Raw genomic sequence first — 378 nt, forward strand, 5'->3', positions numbered from 1 at the left:
CTGGGGCTGTACCCTCAAAGGGTACAGTTTTTGTACCCTTGGTATAGTGTACATATTTTTGCCCTTGTGTTTTAAGTTGAGATCAAGCAGCCAATCAGGGCTGGCTCTACATATTTGACACATCTTTCCACCAATCAAAAGTAGGGAGCTGGCAGTCTCCGTCCCGCTCTCCAGTAATTAGATTATGGATAATGTAGGCTATGCAATGCAAAAATGTTTCTGATGAAACACACTGTAACAGTGAGAATCAGCCATTTGTGTGTTTATATGTGTTGTTTTTCATTTCCATAATCAATATAATGCCATAATTTCGATTTAATTTCAGCAAATTGACTTTCATTCAACTTTCATTTCCTTTATTTCAAGGCTACTCAAATA

The sequence above is a fragment of the Etheostoma spectabile genome, chromosome 15, assembly GCF_008692095.1.
Source record: "Etheostoma spectabile isolate EspeVRDwgs_2016 chromosome 15, UIUC_Espe_1.0, whole genome shotgun sequence".
NCBI classification, from domain to species: Eukaryota; Metazoa; Chordata; class Actinopteri; order Perciformes; family Percidae; genus Etheostoma; species Etheostoma spectabile.